The 18,565-nt window shown below is 30.7% G+C and overlaps 1 protein-coding gene across 1 annotated transcript in view; it reads left to right on the forward strand.

Moving 5' to 3' along the window:
* The window catches only part of LOC129902555 (7-deoxyloganetin glucosyltransferase-like), a 44,081-nt gene that overhangs the window by 21,149 nt on the left and 4,367 nt on the right, over positions 1-18,565 (forward strand). The window lies entirely within an intron of this gene.

An 18,565-nucleotide genomic window follows, 5' to 3' on the forward strand; every position in this document is an offset into this window, starting at 1 on the left:
AATTGAATTAATATCATTATATTCAAAGTTGTTAAAATTTTTAGCCATATTTATATTGAGTGTTGGTATTGTCGTTAAAGATGATATTCTCACCGTTCTTATTTACTTGTCAGATATTTTCTAATTTGATTTTTCTTTTTACTTGTTAATTTTGACAAATTAAGAAAGAATAATTTTTTTCTTTCTATTCTACCCTCAATTTATTAACACCGAGTTAATGTCTTTGAAAAATGTAATGAGTAAATATGTTTAAAACTCTATCAACATTCTTCATCATTTTCTTCTTTTATAAGTTAATTTAATTTGTTCTTCATTTTAATTTTTAACTTTTTACTACAAAGGAATTGTTTTTTATCTAACAATTTTTTTTTCTTTTTTTAAAAAAAGAGTATAATACACTCATTATCATATATTACTTGAGGTTTATTTCTTAAATTTATTACTGATAGTTTAAGTGTGAAATTTAATAAAAAAATAATTTAAATATATTTCTGACGCGGTTCACTCTTCACAGACGGCCATGTCTCCTCTTTTCTTACATGGCCGGCTGTTAAGCTTTAGAAAAAAGGATGCTGCCTTGGGCCCCAAATTTGGAGGACCTCATTTACTAACAATAATTGAATTTGTGGACACTTGTTTGTTGTTAGGCTCTTTCCCGGACTCCGGGTATAGTGAGAGTTTTAGTGTATCGGGCTGTTTTTTTAATTGTATTTGTAGGATCCATATGTATTGTGATGCAGTGGTGGAACTGTTTCATCCTTAATTAGAGGTCTCGGATTTGAGCCTTGGAAATGAAAAAAATCTTGTTGGGAGCGCCACCGCCGAATGGGCCCTGCAGTGCGCGATTTGAATTTTATCGGGGCTCTACGGACTGAGAACACCGGATGAGAAACCAAAAAAAATAAAAATTTGTAGGTTTTAAATTAATTTTTTTAAAAAAGCAGTACTGTTTTATAAAAAGTAAATTTTCACGTAAAAGAAAGAAAACTTTTTAAAAGAAAAATAAAGTAGATAGTTGAACAAAAAAAAATGTAGGAAGTTCGAACAGATATAGTAAAACCTCGATAAAGTAATATTCGATAAAGTAATAATCTCGCTAAATAAATATTTTTCTCCCATCCCGATTTGGGCCAGTTATATTAAAGTAATATTCTCGCTAAATGTATTAGATAATAATTAAAAATAAAGTATTAAAGGCCCAGAAAAAATATAAAGTAATAATTACTAAAATACATCAAAAAATTATATATATTTAATCAGTCAAATAATGAGAAAGCATTATACTTGAATTATGTTTTTTAAACATCTAGCTTTTTCCTTTTATAGTTAACATAAAATCTCTTCATATTCTATATACATGAATGCAATTAGAAATATTAAACTTCACTAAATTCGTTTAGCTTTCCTACATTTAAATAATAAATATGCAAAAAGTACACTTTTTAATTTTCTAGATTTAAACTTTTGAAATTCTTAATTCAAATATTATTTTTTCTTATGACACATACTGCAAAATATTCTCTAAAATAATAAATATTTATTTATCAATAAATAAATATTTTATGCATTTATCGATAAACTAATAATCTCGATAAATAAATATTTTTTTCTGATTCCAAACATATGCATTTATAGAGGTTTTATTGTAATTTGATTTGATGATTGAGAGGATCAATTATTTTTTACCTTTAATTTTCAACAAAAAAACACGTGCACTTTTTTCGGTTTTGCAAGTTACCATTTCTCTTTTCGAGGGTATTTGGATGTCTTAAATTCTGATCGATTTGGAATATTTGTTCTTCAGCGGAAAGGATCAAAACATCACGGGCCGCACGCAAAAGAAGAGAAAGGATAGTGTTTTTGATTCTTAAGTTCTTTTTTTATATATTTTTTGTGGTATTTGAAAAAGATAAAAAATACTCCCTCCATTTTTATTTACTTGTCGAATATTTTCTAATTTAATTTTCTTTTTTATTTGTCAATTTTGACAAATCAAAAAAGAACATTTTTTTTCTTTCTATTATAAACTCAATTTATTATACTGGTGGAGCAATATAGGGAGAGGAAGAGAGACTTGCATATGGTATTTATCGACCTAGAAAAGGCCTACGATAAAGTGTCATGAGAGATACTATAGAGATGTTTGGAGGCTAAAGGTGTACCTATGACATATATTAGGGTGATCAAGGACATGTATGAAGGTGCCAAAACCAGGGTAAGGACAGTCGGAGGCGACTCAGAGCACTTCTCAGTTGTGATGGGGTTGCATCAAGGATTAACTCTTAGTCCATTTTTATTTGCTTTGGTGATGGATGGATTGACGCGATAAATTCAAGGTGAGGTTCCATGGTGTATGCTTTTCGCGAACGACATAGTCTTGATCGATGAGACTCGTAATGGAGTTAACGCTAAGTTAGAGGATTGGTGACATATTCTTTTCGCGAACGACATATTCTTTTTTTTTTTTAATTGTTCATATACACCCAACAAAATTGACACATACAAAAGCTAACTTGGAATAGCTTTAATTTTTTAGCAGAACAGGAAAAATGGCCTGTGGTTGATTTGAGGGACTTGATATTTGGGGTGTTATACTCATGTGACTTGCACATGAATAGGGTCTGTTAATGTTTTTTAACAGAAGTTTCACAAGGACGAAAGTTGCTGAGTTTTGAATACATTAAGGATGATTTTAGTTCAATATGTTAGTTGAAGGATGTATATTAAGTTTTAGTTATAATTAAGGGATGATTTTGGCCAAATTTTTCTAGTTTTTACCCCCCTCTTTACTTTTATTTGTCTTATATTTCAAAAATAGTTTTCACTTTTACTTTTTATTTTTAACATATAAGAAAAAGATAATTATTTTTTCACACTACAACACAACGTATTTTTAGCTAGAAAAATTAAACTATAAATTTAAAAATTGTGGCTATTATTTAGTAATAGCTACAAAAATTCAAATTTTATAGCTATCTACAAATTCGTAAATTTCCTTAGCTACAAAATTAAATTGATAAAGCTAATTCCCCATGTTTGTTATAATTACTAAAACCGTGGCAATATCTATCTAAAATAGCTACAACTTTATTGGTACAATAAAATTTTGTCGTTGGTCATAAATTTTTGCCACGTGATAAAAGGTACTGTAGCAATAGTAACCTTTAGCCACAACAAATTATTTGAAACAAAATGATGTAGCTGAATAAATACTTTTGCTTCAAGTTATAAAAAATTGTGGCAATATATAGTTAAATGATATAGCCACAAATATTTTGCCATAATAAATTTCATAGCTGATTATTAATTTTTGCCAGGAGTTAAAATTTATTGTAGCAATAGTAACTTTTTAGCCACAATAAATTATTTAAAATAAATTATTCTAGCTAAATAAATATTTTTGCTTCAAGTTATAAAAAAAATGTGGCAATAGTTAGTGATAGGGGTGTACATGGACCGGGTTGGTTCGGATTTTTTACAAACCAAACCAAACCATTTGTATTGGGTTATTAAATATATAAACCAAACCAAACCAATAAAAGTCGGGTTTTTCGATATCAATTTTTTTCGGGTTTTTCAGTTTTTTTCGAGTTTTTTGTGTTTTTTCGGATTTCTCGGGGTTTTCATAATATCTAATAAAAAGCACAGAGCAGTGCTTCTTAAAAAGAGTTCTAGTACAAAATATCAACATATAAGATAGAGGCACAACACTGTTTGAAGTTTTAACTTTATAATATAACTTTATAAGATGAGCTTTTTTTGTATATTATTTAGATGTGCTTCTCAAGTCCAAATCTAAATGTAAGAAAGAAAATAAAAATTATGATTTTTTTTAAAAAGTTATTTATAAATTACATTTTAATAAATATTTTTATGTATAATATAATTTAAAAGTAGTATATCTATAATCGGGTCGGTTTGGGTTCGGTTTGACTTTTTTTAGTTAAAACCAAACCAACCCTATAATGGTCGGGTTTTTTTTTCCAAACACCAAACCAAGTCAAACCAAACCACTAGTCGGGTTTTTTTTCCGGTTTGGTTCGATTTGTCGGTTTGGTACGGTTTATCGGTTTACCCTGTACAGCCCTAGTTAGTGATATAGCCGTAGATTTCTTGTTGGGATAAAATTTCATCGCTAAATATTATTTTTTGTCACGTGTTGAAACTTTTTGTAGAAATATTAACTAAGTAGCCACAAAATGTTATTTAAAATGAAATATTATAACTAAATAAATATTTTTTTCGTTGAGTGCTAAGAAGTAGTGGCAATAATTGGTTGAAGAGCTATTATTTATCGTCATGACGAAATGATATAACCATAAATATATTATTGTTTTAAAATTTCGTAGCTTATAATTATTGTTTACCCCAAAGTGAAATTTGTTACATTGTAGTAATACTAATCTTTAGCCATGTCAAAAAATACCTTTATTGCATCTAAATATAATTACAGGTATTAATCGTTCGATTGACTCAAACTTATTCCATGAGAATAATGCATTTATCAAACTAGTGTAGTTAGAGGCGTTAATCGTTTGAACAATTTTGATTAACTAACTTATCATACATTCATACTTAAACAAAAGTAGTTCACTAAGTCTTCCTAAAGCTCCATCTTAATTAATCAATTACCCCTTGAATTGTTACTTTTCTCAAGAATGTTCATCGCAATTAGTTGTGTTAATCATATTATTCGATTCAATTCAATTTTACATGCTCTTACTTGTAAGTTTCAAGTATAACTTAAATAAATATGTGATTATATTAACTTTGATTAACTAATTATGTCAAATTTAAACAAAACTTCAATAAATCTCACTCTCGCTTCATCCTAATTAAGTGTTCTAAAAATTGTTATTTCACTCACATGTGATCTCTTGGAATAAAATATTTACCGACTAGTGTAATTAGAGGTGTTCATGATCATTTAACTCAATTTCGATTTTACATGATCTTACTTGTAAGTTTCAATTATAATTTATATAAATAGGTTATTACATGTAATTACTTTTGATTAATTAATTATATCTAAAAAAAAAATAAAAGTTCACCAAATCTCACTCAAATTTATCTTGAGCAAATATTTTGAGAATTATTATTTTACTCGAACTGAATACATCAGGACGATACCTTTGTGATATAATATTAATTTAAATTAATTAATAATTATTATAAATATAATTATAATTCGTTGAACAAAGGATTAATAATTGAATATAGTTTAATATAGGAATTCATCTATACCATTATTTTAAATCTAATATGTATTAACTTTAAATAATGTTCAATAATTTAATAAGTTAAAAAATAAAATGAGTAAATATGATAAATCTACATCTTACATATAGAAAATTATAACGAAAGCCCCTTTTTATAATTTTAGAAGAGAAATATGTATTCACAAATTGAAAAGGAAATTAATTGAAAAAATTCCTCTAAATTTTTTCCCTCTAATTTTCTTTTACCTAAATTACAATCCTTTTTTCCTATTATAGAAATTAGAGAGTAAAATAACACACAAACAGGATTGGAAAATCAAAAACCCTAAACTCTCAAAACATATCCAAAAACCATTCCATGAAGAAAGGAGTCTTCTTCCTTCGTCTCAACTTTAAATTCCAGAAAAAAGATATTTAATTTAATTAATACGATTTTTGTAAGTTATTGTAGTCATATAGAAGTACTGCATTAGAAAAGTAAAGTGAAATCTAGAAAGCTAATTTTGATCTTGGATACATTCTGTAATAGACTTAATAGATTTATTGTAAAGGGGGAAAAGAGTATAACTTATGTATCAATGATGCCAAATCTCCATGAAGCTTTCTTAAACTTTATTGCAAAATATTTTAATTATTTTCTTATAATTTCTTTTCATATATATTGGACTATAAGATACTTGACAAATATTTTTCACTTTTACAATTGTTTTTGCCTTTTGATACTATTGATTTACTTTATCAAAAGTTTGCAGGTAAAATTGTAGAATTATTAGAGCAGCTTGAAGACAATGTCACGAGAAAAAAGAGAAGAGATGCCGCTTAGGATCTCAAGCAAGATACTCTTATTGTAATAGTTATGGTAGAAGAATTATGTATTGTAAATATTCTGAAATTGAAATATGTAATTATGTGTAACTTGAAATCTATTTTGGAATACAATTTTTTTTTTTATAATTTTAGCCTTATAATTGGAATTCTTGTGATTAATAATACTTACGACAATATTCTTCATTTGTGACCATGAATATTCTGTAGTTATGGCTAAATCAATATATAGATTATCTAAAATTTAGATATACATTTTCACTTTTTTTTTAACAAATTACAAAGGAAAATTTAGCTAGTATAATTTATATATTACGTGGCAAAATGAATGGATTCTTAGCCACGCATAAAAAATGTTTGTAGCAAATACTTCTAACTCATAGCAATAAATTTTCTAACTCATAGCTAAGTATCAATATTATTGCCACGAGACAAAAATATAAAATAGCCACAAAGTTTGAATTTTCATAGCAAGCAAATCAAGTGTTTTGCCACAACAAAATATATTGAGGCTACATAAAAAAGAAATGCTAAAAATTATATTTGATGTGGCAATAAAGTAAAATCATTAGCTATAACCTATAAGTATATATTTTGTAGCAATTTTAATTTTTTTTTTTACCATCACCCCTACAATATTACTTTTTCTTGTAGCTACATGAGGTCGTTTGGTTTGGATATAAGTTATGATGAGATTGGTTATGTTAGGATAAGTTATGCTGATAATAGTTTTTGTTGCTTGTTTGGTTTGTCGTTTTCAAAATTATATTCATTGCATAATTTCTAAGAATAAGTTGTTTGTGTTACAAAAATACCCTCCACCTTATTTTTTTTTGTATTTTCTTTGCAAGCTTTAATTATTCACTCTTAAAACGAAATTTTCATCTTATTTAACTTAAATATTTCTATGTATGTATTTTCATGATTGTACCGTGTGTTTTTTAAAATTAAAATTTTATCTTATTTAACTTCAAAATAAAATTTCCATCTTATTTAGCTTTAAATAAAATTTCCATCTTATTTAACTTTAAAATAAAATTTTCATCTTATTTAACCTAAAAATAAAACTTCCATCTTATTTAGCTTAAAAATAAAACTTCCATTTTAAGTTTATTAAAGTAAAATAAATTTTATTATTAAAATTATCTACATTTTAATTGATATATAAAATATAATGTTTAAGTGAGCAATAAGTTATTTAATCAAAAATATGCAATTTAGTAGTGAAGTGAATGTTTTAAGAGAAATCAAAATATAAATAAACATAAGAATTAGACAAATAAATTTAACTTATAATATATTAATAAATAGAAATTGTATTTATAAAATATAGTTTTTAATAGAAAAATATATTATCATAAAAATAATGATTTAAGGTTGTGAATGTTACTATAAATGTTGTTAAAAATTATGTTAATATGCATGAATATAAAACATGGTGTATAAAAGAGAGTTTAAGGGGGTATTTTTGTTATTTTACATACTTTATCTTAGAATCAGTTATCTTGGATTACTAATCCACCCTCAGGGAGAGATAACTTATTACAATACTAATTATTAGTCCTGAGATAAGTTATTCATCCTTTGCAACCAAACAAGAGATTTAAGAACACTTAAAAATTATTCCGGAATTAAACCCTCTTATACATCACACCAAACGACCCCTAAGTGTTAGTCCTTAGCTACGGACCATCTTGCTATGAATGATACGGAAATAAAATATGTGGCTAAAGTGTTTATCTATGGAATTTTTCATATTTAGCTACGATGTAATCTATAGCTATATATGCATTTTTTTTTAGTGTCATATTTTACTATTAACATTAATTACTTATTCCATAAATTATTATCCTAGACTTAATATTAAACATCAATTAATAGAAGTAATTTGATAAAATAGACATGTCAATTATTTTTTTTTAATAGATGTGTCAAATTCAAATATGATAAGAAAAAGTAAATGGAAGAAATAGCTTATAAGCTATTTTTAAAAAGTCAGGCACTCTCTATAAGCTATTCTTTCTCAGATTTTACTCTCTTTCTCCTCTTTATTCTTCCTTTCTTTCTCAAAGTTCAAGAGTTCATAGTTGAATAATTCAAAGCTTTAAGGATTTTGATAATTTTACTGATCTCATTGATAATTTAAACTTGAAGAGAACTTTTTTTTTTTTTACTTTTGGGTTAAATTAGGATCATTGGTCCGATTTTATTAATAATAAAGTTTGTTGGACTCAAAGTGACCCCAATAAACATAGAGCCAAACAATAACAAAAATATACAAAAGTCTGTCCAAAAGTGACCGATTTCAGGTGAATAAAACAAGTGAAAATTTCACAAATAGCTATTATAAAAATTTTAATAGGCCGAAATAGTTATAGTTTAGATAATTACATTTGATAATTATAGTTATAGTAGTTGTTTATATAATTCGCAGACTCGTTTGTATAATTCGCTGTAAATATATAAATTCGTTTGTATAATTCGCTGACAATATACAAACATGATAAATATATAGAATTTTATATTTATACATTTTGGGAATCTTTAGAACTTATACAAATCAAATATATCAATATTATAATTATATACATAGTAGGATAAGTATATATAAATTCTAAATTTATACAATTGAGAGATTAATTATATAAATTCTCGATAACTATAGCTATGTATATTAACTAATTAATATATATTTGCTAATTCGTGTCATTTTTTCATAAAACAATGACCCTTAATAATAAGGTTTCCTAAATTGGACCTCAGTCTCCTCTTCTTCTTTCTCCACTTTTTGTTGGGTTTAATTGATAGGTTGAATGGGAAATTGAGGGAAAAAGAAGTGGAGAGAAAATGATATGTTCTCTCTTATTTTATTAAATAAGCTTTGGTCCCACATAGGTGGTGGAAATGAAAAGTCTCCTATTTAAAAATAGAAGCACTCCTTCATGTTGCTAAAGGGTCAAGAAGAGGGTCTCCCCTCGCGCCGTCGTCGTCGTCGCTCGCTCGGCTCGGCTTCGGCTTCGGCTTCGGCTTCGGCTTCGGCTTCGGCTTCGGATTCGGATTTGGACCAAATTTTCTTTAATTTTTTAATTAATTAATATTATTTATTTATTTAATTAATTAAGTGGAAAAAATCCTGACCCGCAACCCGCAACCTGCGACCCATTTCTTCTCGGATTAATTTAAAATTTTCCTCTGTTTTTCCAATGGATTTTTGAATGGTTGCAACCTTGTCCGAAAAGTTGCAAACCTTCTCAACAGGCAAACCTTTTCCCAACAGGTGCCTTTTCTGAAAAGGTGTAAACAGTCTATATATATATCTGTAAATCTTCAGAATATTCCATACGAAATTCTGAATATACAATCTTCTTCTTCTTTCTGCACTTCCTAAACTCGTGTGAAATACAGCCATCAAGTGGTTCGAAGTCATCAAAGATTTGCAGTACCTCTACTTTGGTGAGTAAATCGTTCTATCCTGGGAGGAAAGATTCCAATACCTCGGGTACTTTGAGGGGAATAATTTCCTTAATGGTTGTTGATGATAATAAAGTTCAAGCTTCTTCTTACTTACTTGAGTCAAATAATTTATGGCATTCACGTTTAGGACATGTCAATCATAAAACCTTGCGAAAACTGATTAATTTAAATATATTGCCTAACTTTGATTGCAATAAATCAAAATGTCAAGTATGTGTTGAATCTAAGTATGCTAAGCATCCTTATAAATCTATTGAAAGGAATTCTAGTCCCTTAGAATTGATTCACACAGACATTTGTGATATGAAGTCTACACCAACTCGTGGTGGAAAGAAGTATTTTATAACTTTTATTGACGATTGCACTCGATATTGTTATGTATATTTGCTTAATAGTAAGGATGAAGCAATTGATGCATTTAAGCAATACAAGAACAAAGTAGAAAATCAATTGAATAAAAAGATAAAAATGATTAGAAGTGATAGGGGTGGAGAATACGAATCTCCTTTTGAAAAGATATGTTTAGAATATGGAATTATTCATCAAACTACTGCCCCCTACACACCTCAATCAAATGGAGTTGCGGAAAGGAAAAACCGAACATTAAAAGAAATGATGAATGCTTTATTAATAAGTTACGGTTTACCGCAGAACTTATGGGGGGAAGCTATCCTTACAGCTAATCGAATACTCAACAGAGTACCCCACAACAAAACACAAACTATTCCATATGAACTATGGAAAGGAAGAAAACCCAACTTGAAATATTTCAAAGTGTGGGGGTGTTTAGCAAAGGTCCAAGTTCCTTTGCCCAAAAGGGTAAAAATTGGACCAAAGACCGTGGATTGTGTTTTTATTGGCTATGCTACAAACAGCAAAGCTTGTCGATTTTTGGTTCACAGATCGGACAATCCTGAAATTAATGTTAATACGGTAATTGAATCAGATAATGCTGAATTTTTTGAAAATATTTATCCGTATAAAACTAAAAGTGAATCCTCAAGTGAAAGATCTAAACGACCAAGAGAAGTTCAAGAGGGAAGTAAACCAATCGAAGAGGATCCAAGGCGTAGCAAACGTCAAAAGATATCTACTTCCTTTGGACCAGATTTTGTGACATTCTTGCTTGAAAATGAGCCTCAAACATTTAAAGCTGCAATGTCTTCTTCTGATTCAGCATTTTGGAAAGAGGCAATCAATAGTGAGATTCAATCAATTTTGAATAACCATACATGGGAATTGGTTGATCTTCCTCCAGGAAATAAACCTTTAGGATCAAAATGGATATTTAAAAGGAAAATGAAAGCTGATGGCACTATTGATAAATATAAGGCAAGACTTGTGGTCAAAGGTTATAGACAAAAAGAAGGTCTTGATTACTTTGACACATACTCGCCGGTAACAAGAATAACATCTATTCGGGTGTTAGTGGCACTTGCAGCTGTATATGGTCTTGAAATTCATCAAATTGATGTTAAGACAGCTTTCTTAAATGGAGAATTGGAGGAAGAAATTTATATGGAACAACCTGAGGGTTTCGTAGTTCCAGGTAAAGAAAGGAAAGTGTGCAAACTTGTTAAGTCACTTTATGGACTTAAACAAGCACCTAAACAATGCCATGCAAAATTTGACCAAACAATGTTGGCAAATGGATTTAAGATTAATGAGTGTGACAAATGTGTTTACATTAAAAATACTCCAAATCATGAAGTCATTGTTTGTTTATATGTTGATGACATGTTGATAATGAGTAAAGACATTGCCAATGTAAATGCTACGAAGCGTATGCTTGCTAGCAAATTTGACATAAAAGACTTAGGGGTTGCTGACTTAATCTTAGGAATTAGGATCCATAAAAGTCCACAAGGTCTAGCATTATCACAGTCACATTATATTGAAAATATACTTGATAAGTTTAAATATTTAAATTTCAATATTGCAAAAACTCCAATTGATGTAAGTTTTGCACTTCAAAAGAATGAAGGTAAAAGTGGCTCACAATTGGACTATGCACGAGTTTTGGGAAGTTTGATGTATATTATGAATTGTACACGACCAGATATAGCATGTGTTATTAGCAAGTTGAGTCGATTCACGAATAATCCTAATCAAACTCATTGGATGGCAATGAAATGAGTCTTGGGGTATTTGAAACACACCCAAAACTATGCTTTGCATTATAATAAATATCCCGCAGTAATTGAGGGATATAGTGATGCAAACTGGATCACCGGATCATCTGAAGTTAAATCCACAAGTGGATATATTTTCACCGTTGGTGAAGGAGCAGTATCTTGGAAATCATCAAAACAGACATGCATTGCCCGCTCTATAATGGAGTCTGAATTTATAGCTTTAGACAAGGCTGGTGAAGAAGCTGAATGGCTTCGAAATTTTTTGGAAGATATTCCATTTTGGCCCAAACCTTTGGCACCCATATGTATACATTGTGATAGCCAAGCGGCAATAGAAAGGGCAGGAAATGTTATGTATAATGGAAAATCGCGTCACATTTGACGGCGACACAATACTGTTAGACAACTACTCTCTAGTGGTGTTATCACTATTGACTACGTAAAGTCAAGAGATAATATATCGGATCCACTAACAAAAGGCTTATCTAGAGAGGCTGTTGAAAGATCATCGAGGGGAATGGGGTTAAGGCCTAGGACAAGTCAGCATGGCGGTAACTCTACCGAGTAGACTGGAGATCCCAAGAACTAGGTTCAAAGAGATCAAACAAAGTTATGATTGATGGTTCAACATTGTCAAATAACTCAACCCATTCTCGTGATAATGACAATGTTCAGAAACAAAGGATAAAACCTTAAGGCTTTTTAATGAGTTAATAAAGCTTTAAAGGTTTTTTAATGATTATCTAAATCTGACGGAAAATGACTAGATAGTGTGTCTATAGGACTACACGTTTAGAAATCACCTATGTGAATGTGAAGTATAAGCCGCTTCAAGGGGAATAACAGTAAAGGCCCATTCTTTATGCATTCACGAAACCAGGCGGTGTTCATGGCTGAAACGAACACAACCGTGAGAACCATAGATGGTTGATGATTGATTGTGTGACTTATGTTGTATAGTTATACAACAAAGTTCGACGGTTCAAAGATATCGCATCTACCGATTAATCGAGTATATCCTATATAAGTTCACTATGGAAAGTTCAAAGGGAAACCTACTTATCCAGATGCAATTAATCTTCGCTTGTATATCACACACTTATCCGTGCATTCCTTTATCTTGTAGACATTCCCCATTCATGTGGGGGATTGTTGGGTTTAATTGATAGGTTGAATGGGAAATTGAGGGAAAAAGAAGTGGAGAGAAAATGATATGTTCTCTCTTATTTTATTAAATAAGCTTTGGTCCCACATAGGTGGTGGAAATGAAAAGTCTCCTATTTAAAAATAGAAGCACTCCTTCATGTTGCTAAAGGGTCAAGAAGAGGGTCTCCCCTCGCGCCGTCGTCGTCGTCGCTCGCTCGGCTCGACTCGGCTTCGGCTTCGGCTTCAGCTACGGCTACGGCTACGGCTTCGGCTTCGGCTTCGGCTTCGGATTTGGATTTGGATTTGGATTTGGTCAATTGATATGATTGATTGATAATCTTTTTGGACCAAATTTTCTTTAATTTTTTAATTAATTAATATTATTTATTTATTTAATTAATTAAGTGGAAAAAATCCTGACCCGCAACCCGCAACCCGCGACCCATTTCTTCTCGGATTAATTTAAAATTTCCCTCTGTTTTTCCAATGGATTTTTGAATGGTTGCAACCTTGTCCGAAAAGTTGCAAACCTTCTCAACAGGCAAACCTTTTCCCAACAGGTGCCTTTTCTGAAAAGGTGTAAACAGTCTATATATATATCTGTAAATCTTCAGAATGTTCCATACGAAATTCTGAATATACAATCTTCTTCTTCTTTCTGCACTTCCTAAACTCGTGTGAAATACAGCCATCAAGTGGTTCGAAGTCATCAAAGATTTGCAGTACCTCTACTTTGGTGAGTAAATCGTTCTATCCTGGGAGGAAAGATTCCAATACCTCGGGTACTTTGAGGGGAATAATTTCCTTAAGGACACACTGTGTAGTCAGTGGGCTTGATTTTGTTCTTGCATTAAATTTCCAGATTCTGTTTTTATTATTTTCAGAAGTTTCTGTTACTGTTTAATATTTTCCAATACAGTTTACTAACACTTTTCTCCGCCGATGAAGATGTTTCTGTAGAAACCAAGCTTGAGCTTCCTTCTCTTCGCTTTTGGGTGATCAACATCCTCCACGATGAAAGTGACAAATTTTCCTTGATTAGCTATCAAAGGTAATCTCCTCTTCATTCTCCATTTCCTCTTATATACAAACAACCCTTGAACATTGTCCTCTGTTTAGTAGGTGTACCATCCGGTTTGTGAGTTTGTTATAAACTCGGAGAGAGTCAGAACCATATGCTCTAGCTCCATAGATCCGTGTTAGGACCTTCCTTCTCCTTCTTCTTCTTTCTGTTGTCCTCTTTCCTAATGCCATCCATTTCCACGGTTGAAACCAAGATGGAGAAAAATAAGTTGCTCCCAAGTATCTTCTTGCTGATCTCCTAGATGGACACAAGGGCATTAACTCAGATTTGGTTCCATGACTCTCGCTTTTTGTTGGTTGGTGTAGCTTAGTGTTATGACCTACTACTTAGATTTTAAAGAAGGGGAAGAATCTAGAGTCTTGGAGAGGAGACTCTAGATTTTTGTGGAATATTAGAGTTCTCTGGGAGCTCGTTTGGATTTTAAAGTCTCTTTTTAGCTTTTGAACGTGTTTGCCTAATATTAACTTTACGTCATAAAGTTTTTAAAGTCAGTCAAAAATGAAAAATTAGGATTCCTAACTTTTTTTTTTGTAAGTGCTTGAAAATTACTTTTATATCCCTTATATTTTAACTAAATTTCCAAACTACACTTTTTATTCTTTTAACCCTAAAATTCACATCATTTTCCTTAATTAAGTACTTTTATCCAAACACTCAACTGCTTATTTATAAAAATAACTTTCAGCACTTCAAAATTCTAAAAACACTTCATACATAAAAGTTACCTTTTCTAAGCTCATCCAAACGAGCTCTAGATTGTTATAGAGTAGGATTTTTTTGTAAATATAGAAGGACTTGTATAACAATTTTTATTTATACTTAAATCCACTTGGAGTAGTATAAATAAAGGGGGCATTCATTTGTAACAAACCATTCAAAAATCAAGCATTTTTTCGAGTAATACGAAGTTTCTTCATAAAAGTTATCTTAGGTGGAATCTAAGTCCGTGACATTAGGCTAGTTAATTTTCGCACAACTATTTTGAGTTTGAAGAGGCCACAAACTCTCCTGTAAATGTAATAGTTGTGTGTTTCTGTGGTCATTTCTCTGCTTTTCATGCTAATGATTGCTAATGCTAATGATTCTTCTTGTTCTTATTTTGATTACTCATATTTGTTGCTCGCCCATATTTAAATTTCTTTTTGCCTTGCTTCGTAGCTGATAGAAATTTTCATACGACTGTCTTTCTTCTTAAAATTTATGGTTGTGTTTGTGTTATAATGAGCTATTATCCCATATATCTCTTCTATTCTTTCGGCTAGACTCCAAGGTATTCTCCAATTCCTATGAATCATGTTCTTGAGACTTAATGAATCAGTCTCTGTAACGACCCATTAGATCATTTTGAGAACTAGAACTTTTTATTTTGTAAAAGACTTATTCAGTAAATTTTTAATGGGTAATTGGACTATTCGATAACCATGGTTATTTAGTTGAGGGATAAATTTAAATAATTAATTTAATTAGTGGGCTAAGTTGATAATTTATTTAATACTCTATACCAATTATTAAAATAAAAGAGTAGGGTTTATGAATTGTAGTACAAAAAAAATTATAAAAAAAAAGAAGTGAAGGAACGAGGAACCTACCTGCGGCGACAACCTTCAGGTACATCACAACCTTGCCCATCTTTGTTTTACTGAATAGTGATAACAATGAAACTTAGGAAAGTAATAGTTAGAGATTATATATTATTATACACATATAATGACTTACAGGAAGCATAATGTTGGTTTCTTAATTAAAGTAGCTATTGGGTAATGTTGTTCATGGCAATAAGATAATTAGAAAATCTTGCACCCATGTACATTGCACGTTAGGTATTGGATCAAGCTGCAACTAGGGCTGTTCACAGTTTTGGTTAAAACCAAAATCAAACCGAAAATTTAACCAAATCGAATAAAAAAATCGACATTCAGTTTGGTTTGATTTGGTTTGGTTTTAAATTTGAATAACCGATAATATTTGGTTTGGTTAAGGTTATAGAAAAAAATAACCGAATAAATAACCGAACCAAACCGATAATTATATACTTAAAATTTATAATTATTTATATGTATAATATTAGTTTTTTATAAATAATTAAAGATATTTTATACGTTTTAATTATTAATTTAATATTAATATACTTATTTTTGAGGCCCAACAATCCAAACTCAACTCTCAAGCCCAATTATAAATTCTAATAAACACTAAACAGCGGTCCAAGTCCAACAATCCAAACTCATTAGCCCAACTCTCAAGCCCAATTCTAAATCCTAAATTTTAAATCCTAAATTTCTAATAAGCACTAAGCACTTGAGCAGCAGGCAACAACATAAAGTAAAAGTTAAAACTTTAAAACCCTAGTATCTGTTTTTCTTTTACATTTTTGTTCCTCTCACGTTGGTTTCTCACAAAGTCACAGACTCACAGTCATAGACTAACAGTGAAGGCTCAAGAGCAACCACAACTCCTCAACCCCAAGTATAAGATTGTCAAATTTTGAGAAGGTTTGTAAGGAGTTTTTCAAATTTTAAATTGATTTTAAGTTGTTTTCTTTTTTTTTTCCGAATGTTTAAGTTGTTTCATTTTCTATTTTGAATCTCTGTGGGTCGTGAGAAAAAAAGAGCTTCATAAGAATTTGAAGAATGTAGAGAGAGAATATTTGAATTATCTCGGCTAGTTATAAACCGAATAACCGAACCAAACCGACAATAACCAAACCCGTGGTTATTATTTTACTTGGTTTGGTTATGATTTTAGACATTTAATAACCGATTAAATTGGTTTGGTTATGGTTTTAATCAATAACCGACCCAAACCGAACCATGAACACCCCTAGCTGCAACCTATTTTTCTTGTACAGTAACACCACGGCCAATTGTAAAACGTGGCTTCGGACTTTATTTCCACATAATTATTGCACTATAATTCAAGTTTTGGTGTATTGAGATAAATAATTAAATATTAGGTGTATTGTATTACCTAAATATCATTAAAGTTATGATATTGGAGGAATTAAGACTTAACACTAGGCTTGAGATTTAGGAAATTGATTAAAGAGTTGTGAGAGTTGTTGGGTCTAGCGTAGACATATAGTATGGATGTCTACGAACTCGTTTACTTATGAATATTATATATTTGATAGATTGGAAAGGTCCTGAGGCATTGAAGAAAGGAAAACCGTTGGTCAATTAGCTTGCTTGATTTTGGTTCTTCGGTTGAGGTAGGTTATGGTTTATTATATATCATAGATAGACTTTTAATAGCAATTGATAGTCATTGAGTAATGTGTGAAGTTTACTATGCATTTAATTGTTGTGGTTTGGATGGTTGGTATGTTGTTGTGATTGGTCTGAAATTCCAAGACCGTGAAATTCATAATCTTGAACTTGCCCTATCAAAAATGGTGCCTCGAATAAAGAAGGCTTGATGAAATATTATTAATGAAGTAGAATGTAATAATAAAGAATGATAAATTAATTATATTTGGATAGGATGTCACGTTCCGGCACGGTAATATTAAAAGAAAATAAATTAAAATGACTTAATGCTACCCAACCTCTAATAACTCATTTCCAAAAGAGCGTGATGTGGAGGCCTGAGTCCTCATGTGTGATCTTGATATTGTTGACTGGTTATGAATTGTTCATTGTGTTGTCACTTGATCTTGATCTTGTTGGTTGTCACCTGTTAAGTGCTATGGTTGATTTCCCGCTATTACTTTATGCATATTGATTTCTATTTTGAGTCGGCCGATGATACCTACTCAGTATATGTTGTCTTGTACAGACCCCTACTTGTATTTTTTCGTTGTTTTATTTTGTGGAGTGCAACGAGTGTTCCATCAACTTCGACTCAACCTCAGCTCTAGTCAGTCTCAAGATCATCGGATTTCAGGATGAGCTATCTTTCTAGCGTGTGATGGATTTTCTCGGTCATGGCATGGTGTTCTTAGTTTTCGGACACATTATGTTATTTATTTATTCTGGTGTTTGACATTTCCAGACTTAGTTTTAGAATTTAGATGTCCTTTATGTGATGACTTTCAGATTTTGGGGAACGTTACGTAATAGATTTTAGTGCCTTTTGTTAGTTCTTACTTTAATAAGGTTTGAGCTTCCGCATTGTTATCATGTTTTATAAGTTGAATCGTTAATGTAAGTTGGGTTGTATCGTTGGTTCTTCCACCTAGGAGGTTAAGTGTGGGTGTCACTCATGGCCCATTTTGGATCGTGACAGTCTCTCACTTGATTTGGTTAAAACCTTCAGCTTTGCAATATCTTAGAGCTTTCCAAATTAATGTTTCCTCTTCCTCCATGTTTTTGGTGATTCCAATGTTTTGTGCCTCCGCATACAGTAAATCTCCATTACTGTCTCTTATACAAAAATCATATGAACTCACCCTTAAGTTATCTTTGGTTGCACCATCAATGTTGCACTTGACCCATCTTTCCTCTGGCAGTGACCGCTTTTACATAAAAGTAAAGATCGGATCTATATCCTTGAAGCAAGTCGAACATCCCACTCCAGTGATAAGGAATGTTTCTCAATCATGAATATTTAATTATAATCAACTGATGTAATATCAATTGACATTGTCAATACATTTTGTTGAAGAGATATCCTTATCATGTCTCCTCGCATTCGTTCGCTTTCATAGTTTCCACATGATTATGGCAAGTATGGCCTTCATTATT

Source organism: Solanum dulcamara, chromosome 9 (genome assembly GCF_947179165.1).
Source record: "Solanum dulcamara chromosome 9, daSolDulc1.2, whole genome shotgun sequence".
Lineage (NCBI taxonomy): Eukaryota > Viridiplantae > Streptophyta > Magnoliopsida > Solanales > Solanaceae > Solanum > Solanum dulcamara.